The sequence below is a fragment of the Thalia democratica genome, chromosome 3, assembly GCF_965202585.1.
Source record: "Thalia democratica chromosome 3, ktThaDemo2.hap1.1, whole genome shotgun sequence".
Classification (NCBI taxonomy): domain Eukaryota; kingdom Metazoa; phylum Chordata; class Thaliacea; order Salpida; family Salpidae; genus Thalia; species Thalia democratica.
This window is the reverse complement of record NC_139167.1, coordinates 27330332-27338232: the sequence shown is the minus strand read 5'-3', so window position 1 is coordinate 27338232 and position 7901 is coordinate 27330332.

Below are 7901 nucleotides of genomic sequence, written 5' to 3'. Positions count from 1 at the left end.
TATTTGTTTATTGAATTTAAAGCTTAGTTAATTCTTTATTTTGTATGGAATCTATTTTTTAAATTAAATTATATTAGTCTTAATTTTACCTAACATGGACTCTTACTATAAACCCCCTTCTTGTCTGGATGTAGCAAAGCTACCAAGTAGAAAACCTTCCCCAGGATTTGGCAAGGGCAAGGAAGCATCCCGGGGCATTCCCCCCGTAAATCACAAAGGTTAAAAAGTATTATTTATTGAAGTATCAATATGTTATAAACTATGTTAAATAATTATGCTGTTAAGTTTATAATATATGAGTTAAGTGTAAGATTTATTGATCCGCTCTTTAAATGAGAAATAGTTCCCAAATTTATAGTTCTGAAAGCTTCTTTAATCTCAATACTAATTGTTTTCAATTTTTTTGTTATATTTCTGCTGAATTTTTCTGATACCTTTTTTTTATAAACGGAACTGTTAAAACTTGTTTAGGAAGCGGTAGTCTTCTAATTTTGGTAGTTTTTCATGAATTATTAATTTTGTATTGAATTTAATTGGATAACCGCTTTATTAATGAAGATATTTGTTATATTTATTTCTGGTTCTGTAGTTTTTTTAATACTAATCTTTTATTTATGACGAGAAAATGTCTAATCCAGTTTTACTTCTAGAATTGCGGGGTAAAAGAGTTAAAATTTAATAGAAAATCTTTGTTTAATGGTTTCTTGTAAATATTGGTAGTAGATCTGTTCTCTTCTAGTTTAACGTCAATGTCAAAAAGGGAAGTTTATTCGATGTACTGGATTCCATTTACCCAAGATCTAGATGAAGATTTTTTAATATTTGATTGAACTCATTTGTCATTTTTTCATTAGAGAATATAGTAAAAATGTCGTCGACATATCTAGTGTACAATTTGGTTCAGTTTCATTTTAAAAACCTGTTTCTAACTTACTAACAAACCCATTAACTGTTACCCTAACCAATATTAGGGGTCTAATGGAGATCCCATGGATAGTCCAGCCACTTGTTTGAAAACATAACCATTGAAGACGAATAAGCTCTGAGAACAAGTCTTAAGTGTGTTCTTAAACACTGTTTTTGTTATTTTTGATTTAGTGAATATTGAGAAACTTTCGTATGTTTATACATCGTCTGCTATTTACGTTTATTGTTTCGCTAATGGAACACATGTATTAGAATTAGACAGTTTATATCAAAGTTTCTACAAAAATCAGCTTTTTGTGGTTTTATGTTGTTTGAAGTATCCATGAACTCAATATTTGAATTCATTATCCATTTACGTTTTAGTAATGGTTTACAATGAATTTTTTACCACATTCACACACTATATTCTGGTGTTGCTATAGCTGATAAGGCTGGTCGAAGTTGACAGTCAATTTTGTAGTGTTTGTTCATTCCATACATTTTTTCTCGTTGACTACCTTTAGAAATTAGACTAAAGTAAATGTTTTTATCCACTATTGGTTTAATGTGTTTATTGATATAGCTATATATACTTATTTCTTTCTATAACAAGATGCTATTTCATAACTGATATTATTTCTATTTAACTTGGAATCAAGTGTTTGAACTTCTTGGTGTCGTTAAGAACAATAAAAAAAATTCTGTTATATTCATTAGTGTTTAAATAAACTTATCCATATCCTATGTCCAACCTAAGACATTTCATGCTTTTATTTTGTGATAGATTTCATAGCTTTGTTTATCTTGTTCAGCAAATCTTTTTGCTTTCGAAATAAATTTGAAAGTGTTAGTTCTTATTTCTTTCTTTTATGTCATAAGATAATGTTTTTCGTTTTTAGTAATTTGTTTAATGTTGGATTCAATTAAAGATTTAAAATTGATTTCATCAATGGTTTTTGGTAAAATAGAATGCTTCAAGCCAAACATTAATGAATATGTTTCACTAATTGTTAATTCATGATTACTATTGTTTATGATGCAGTTTGGAATTTTTTTTACATTAGTTATTCCACAATGAAGCTAATTTCTTCTTATGTGTCTTTTATCAAATGTTTTTTCTTTAATATTCTTTTTTTATAGAACACATAAGTAGATGATAGCTTTTACCATTTAGTTTTTATTGTTTTTAGCTATATTATATTAAGTTCTTTCTATTTTCAATTATTTTAACATAACTTTTCAATAAAAATATTCAACATTATCATGCACTACGAGTGTTGTAGTTCGAATTTAATAAAATCTGCAATTATACCTAGTTCTTCACATTTAGTTAAATAATTAATATCCATAAATCTCATAATTGTTCTAATCATAGACTTTTCTAGGTATCTTAACAAAGACACTAAAATACCAGTCTTTCGAGCAATTTTTGTATAAACCGAATGTAGCGAAAGGTGTTTACATAACTTTATGTACCAATTCATTGTTAATAAGAATTGTTTTTTTATAAAATTTTTATATTTCAATAATTATAAAAAGCTAATATTATAAATTTTACGAAGTTTTATTTCAAGCCATTACATTAAAGGTTTTTTTTTGGAAAAGTTTAGTTTTTATAAATTGAAAAGTTTTAATTTAAATGTTAGCTCTCTTTAAACCTATAATTTTTTTTTTATAATTGTGATCTTTAAAAAAACAAAAATTACTGTTTTAAAGCAAGCTTTAAAGTATTCATTACCGAAAAGTTACTACAAAAATTATTGCCAACATAGGCACAAGTTAAAACTAATTATTTACTTATAAATGCTTGATACTATTTGTTTATAAAACTAATGTTAACAAAAACCGTAGACGAAAAATGTTACACCATATCATGTCAAATTAAACTGTACTTATATTGTTAAAAGATTACAGGTATGAATAATTTATACAATTAAATTAAAAGCGTTACTTAATATTCAAATAAATGTTCTAATAAAAAACCACTCATTAAGAAAAAAACTGTTTTAAATAATCTTTGTTTCATACCAAATAGTTTTGTAATAGCAAGTAGCTACTTGTAACCAAATTAACTATTTAACTTAGTAAACCAAACTAAACTAATGCAAAACTTATTTTTTGAAAACTTTATTATATATTTTAATGTTGTACTTATTAAATTCCTAACAACTACAATTAACTGTGTAGTTTACATTAGTAATAATTAAACATTTTCGGGTAAACAAAATAATTCTTACTTAACACTTGTTATACAAAGAAGCTAAAATTGACTTTTTATAGCATTTACAGCTGAATAACATTCTTTAAATTTTACGTAGGTTTTCGATGGATAAAATATTAAGTAACTTATGTATAAAGTACTTATTTTTACTTTATATTTTACAATATAAAATAATTGTAAAAAACTCTGTAATTTTAAAAGGTTAAACTGGAGTCACTACATGTAACAGATTTTCAACTAAAAATTTAGGCTTTTCAACTACATTTTTAATAAATTATTTTACCTTTAAATTTCTTGTCTTCTTGATAATAACTCCTTTTGATACTCAAATGATATTTATAAGTATCCAATCCTAATTCACAGAAAATTTGTTAAGTATAGCACTTACAACTCAGTTAAGAAAACAAAATTTAAAGTCATGAAGCTCATCTTTCAAGCTAATTATTTATAAGCCGAAAATAATTTATATAACACTTTTATTGTACTAAGGTTTTTTGTTTTTGCTAATCAGTGTTATTAAATTAAGTTAATTTTTTTTTCAGATATGCTTGAAGCCAAGTAAAAATAAGCTGCTTTTAGTTTTATATTTACTTTATAAAAGTATTTTAAGGTGAAATGCTGATTTTTTTATTGATAGCTAAATATATAATAAATCTTAGTTTGTTAAATTTTCTAAATGTACTGATATGGTAGTTTAAGTTTTTTTTTGAAAAGTAAATTTGCTTAGCCCAAAATCTAAAAACTAAAAGTAAAATATTTATAATAAAAAATATTAGCAGTAACAAGATCTTAAAATGTTAAATTATAAAAGATAGCAGAGATTATTCTTACGACGTATATATAAATATTAAAAAAGCAAAATTATATCATAAAACTAAAATTAAATATAGGTCTACTAATTAAAAGCCTCTTTTTTTCAGCAGATATATTTCAAAACAGAGGATACTTGGACTTAAATTGACCAAAATTTTTGGTCGTGCTTACTTTAAATTTTATTTTACTAAAAGTAGTAAAAAGTAATATAATTTGTTTGAAAAGTAAATAAAGTATCTTTAGTGCCCAAAATTGTTAAAGTAGTTAGTAAAGTAATTAGTAAACCTTAAACGTAATAACTTTTAAATAATTTTCAACACAGAAAGTTTTTCAAAAATTGACATTATAAAATTAACATAACAACTATTTTAACTACGCTTAGATTTTCCAAGTAGTATATAAGCATTTATTTTTCAAAAAACTTGAAGTGTGTTAGTTTTTGTCTATTACTTAAAATAACTTAAATCCTTTAATTATTTATTGGTAAGTAACCCTTCGGAAAAAATTATTTCTTATCAAACTAATGAGGTTCATAGTAGTGTTTGTATTAGTTTGGCTTATTTTATTTGAGATGTATTTGTAAACTGTAAAACTTTACAGTTTTAATTATTCAAAACAAAATAGTTTTAAGGTTATGTTTTCTTCTCACCATTTTTAGGTAAATTTATTTAAGCAACTTGGTTAAAAAGGAAAAAAAAAGTTTAATATATCTACAAAACAAGAAAAATAAAACAAGCTTATAGACACAAATTACTTTAAGTTCTTAGAATTTATAAAGTAAATCAATTTTTTACAACTAATTTATATACTAAAAAAGCTTTTAAGCCTTAGCTGTTTAAAAAAACATATTTATAGATATCTAACTAATATAAACTTAACAATTTTTAAATGTTTCTTTATAAAAATTAAGTTATCACCAGTTTACCAAATTTATTTATGCTCTATATGCTTAAATAAATATTGGACTAACGAATGTTTAATTTAGTTTAAAAAATCATATTACCTATTATTTATTTTTACAGTTTGTTATTAACAAAACAATGTTTCACTTCTATATAGGTATATAGAAATCATCAATTGTTATCGACAATTCTAAAAAAAAATTTAAACAAAATAAATGGAATTTATGTAAAAATATTCAATGTAACAAAATTAAAAACAAAGTATTGAACTTATGGTTTAACAACCAAAAAATGCTAAACTTAAGTAAAAATATAATTATTATGTTACAATTTTTGGAATTTTATCGGTTGTATAGATTAGAAATAAAAATATAGTTAAAATAGTATTAAAACAGGACTCCTATTGAAATTAGTTGCCCGAAAATAGAAATATAACAATGAACCCAAGATTTGCAATTGATAAGGTTTTAAATAGACTGTTGAGAAATAAAGCTCAAAATTTTTACAATTTTTTTTGATTTAAAAGCAAATGACAATATAATAATATTACATCTTGTTTATATAAGTAAATTGCGTCTTCGGTTTCACTAATGTAGAATGCTTATTAAAAACTTTCCAAATTTGTTTATATAACTGTAATGTTAATTGAAACTAAAATCATTTATATTTGAAGTTTCTTTAATAGAACAATAACTCGCGCATATATAAAGAATAAAATTTCTATGACAATACAAAGGTAATTTTTGTTTTTTTTTGTTTATTATTATATACTTTTCAAAGTTGTTGAACAAAAATATTATAACTAGACTAACTTTAATTTTTTTTTTTTTTGATAACTATAAAAACTTAAGTATTTTCCAACTTCATTTAATATGGATAACTACTACTTGAAGAAACTTTTTGCAAAAAAATAGGTTAAATATATAAAATTCATTAGATTTATTTAAACTCAAGAACTTTTTTAATGAATTTCATAAGGTTAAAAAACTTGAATAACGCTGCGGATAATTTTGATAATTCTGATATTAATTATAGCTTTTAATAAATCATATCTCAAAAAACTGCAACTAGACAGACTTTAATTACTTACTGAAGTTTTCTTTAATCTTTACTTTCAAAATTGGTAACTTCTCTTATAATTTTCATGTTTTAAAAACAAATGAAAGTCCGTTTTGTCAATTTTTAGGTACTAAACTTTAACTTTTATTATGACAAAATTTAGGCTAAGTCATATAAAAGGACTTTTTAAAGAAAAGTTTTAGACGCTAGATAGTTTAAATTTACTTACTTTAAACAGTACTTTAGACCTTTAAAACTGCTCTTTTATATTTGATAACATTATTTTTTTCAAATATATATTTTAACAACTACACAATAAGATAAATCAGTGATAGCACACAACACTAACGGTAGAAATGAAATTTATATGACTTATATAAGTATGACTGAAGCATTAATTTTAAGAAAGTTAAAGTATTTTGTTGTTTTTTTTCTATTTTCAAAAAAGTAACATAATTAATTGTAAGAAAATAAACAATACACAGTCTAAATCTAGTTTTATTTAAAACAAACGCTTCCTTTTTGCTGTAACTATAACACTTTCTTATACTTTTTGCAAATTTAAATTTTATAATTTAGCTTTTAATTTGTGTATTAGAAACTTTTAGATACATTTGTTAAAAACAAAATTTTGTTTTAAAGAAAAAATCATTTACTTACTTTTTTTTTAATTGTAATTTGGTAGTAGTTTTGAATAAACGCTTTAAAGTTAGTAATATAAAGTATGTATACTTGGAATAAAACTGTAGTATTTAATTCATATTATAGAGCTTTTTTTATATTTAGACAATGCTTAGCAGTCTAACAAAATGATTGAAAACAGTTAGATTTTTTTTTTCTAAATAAATTTAAACATATGTACATTAATTTTATTATTCAATAAAAACTTTATTTACAATTATTTAAAAACTAACAACCATTCAGTTTATGTAGCTAACTTTTATTGTTTGTTTTTGTCGTTGTAAAAAGTTGAATGTCATAAAAACTTTAAATAATAAGTTTTAAAGCACAAAAAGATAACAATTCTTTTCAAACAAATATAAGACTAAAATGATCTTTCAAACGCATTGTTAATTTTCAGAATAAAGTGTTATCATGAATTTATCATAAAAATAGTTTATGCGTTTTAAACGAAAATAATCAGAACCTTTTTCATCGTCTTCTGCAAATACTGCATCCATATTTTCACTGTTAAACACATTACTCATCAGTTCCTTTCTGTGAAGTGTTCCATTTTTGACTATGCAATCATAACCGTCCGAAAACTTGGTACCGAGATATTCTTCAAACTTCAAATCATCAAAGCAGTTTCTTGATTTCGCCAGTACTTGTCCTTTACAAACTTCACAACATTCCCCGCATATGTTTTGACAGCTCATCGGGCTTAGTTCGTCTCCTGAAATTTACTGAGTCAAATTGAAAACGAACTAAAAAGTTCAAGCTAAACAAGTTTTTGAATTTGACATGAAAAAGTAGATAACCTTACGAGTAAACTTTTATTTTCGATGTAAAACTTTCCTTATTAGAATATATAGACTGCAAGAACCAAAATAATTTTATAAAATAAATACTTATTTGAATTTTATTCTATATAAATTAACCGGGCCAATTGCAATACGAGTATAAGCAATAGTCTCTAGATCTTGTTTTCATTAAAGAAGTGCATTCACTGTCACACCAGAACTCTATTGGATTGTTAAATATATTTCCATAGCTAGTCACTGCGAAAGCTACCAAAACGACAAAAAATAACTTCATTAATGTTTTTTATCCTGGAAAACATACAAGAATTATTTTTAATAAACAGCCTAAAACAGGGTTTCCCAAAGTGGGCCAAGTGGCCCCCTAGGGGGCCATGACAGATACTCAGGGGGCCATGAGCAGCAAAGGGGGAAGAGGGGGGGCCATGAGGCCCTAACCTGAAACTTACACTAGATATTCTTGAGTTGCAGATGAAGAGCAAAAAAAAAAAAAAGGTCTTATGTGTATTTTATCGTAAT